Here is an 850-nt window from a genome sequence, read left to right as displayed (position 1 = left end):
TGAGAACTTTAACTTTGCTGGTTATAACTGATACATACTGACTTGTCATATATGTTGTTATTTTCATGTTGCTAGCTCCCTTTCTCCCCCCTTCAATTCTTTGCCTTGCCTGGTAGATTCATTCTGCTGGTGTTCGTGGAGTTGCCGCCCTTGATTTCTCTTTCTAGAATGTCCTTCAGAACATTTTGGAGTGCTGGTTTGGTGGTTATGAATTCCCTCAGGTGTTTTGTTGTGGGGGTATCTTATGTCTCCATCAGTTTTGAAAGATGGTTTTTCTGCAGACATCAATCTGGGTGAGAGGTTGTTTTCTTTCAGGGCTTGAAATACTTCACTCCAAGCACTCCTTGACTTGAGGATTTGTGTTGAGGTTGTATGATTCTGATGGGCTTTCTCTTGTAGATGATGTTTCTTTTCTCTAACAGCTGTTCTCTGGAATCTTGACTATTCTATGCATCACTGTAGATACATTTTGATCCTGGCTAACTGGAGTTCTATATGCTCATTTATATGGATGTTGAATTCTTTTGCCCTGTCAGGAAAGTTTTCTGCTATGACTCCTGTGAACAGGTTTTATTTATTTATTTATTGTTTCTGTTTCTGTACTTGGCATCGAACACAGGACTTCATGCTTACCAGGTAGGCATCTATGTTGCTGAGCTGTATCCCTGGCCCAGCGAACAGGTTTTTTATGTCACTTGCACTATCTCTATTCTCTCTCTCTCTCTCTCTCTCTCTCTCTCTCTCTCTCTCTCTCTCGTGTTTTAGGGAAGGATCTACAGGGTGTTCAGGGTCTCACTACTAGATCAGACTCATAGTGATCTGCCTGTTTACAGCCTCCCAAGAGCTGGGA

Source organism: Octodon degus, unplaced genomic scaffold (assembly GCF_000260255.1).
Source record: "Octodon degus isolate 3935 unplaced genomic scaffold, OctDeg1.0 scaffold00039, whole genome shotgun sequence".
In the NCBI taxonomy this organism is placed as follows: Eukaryota; Metazoa; Chordata; class Mammalia; order Rodentia; family Octodontidae; genus Octodon; species Octodon degus.
This window is presented reverse-complemented; position numbering follows the sequence as displayed.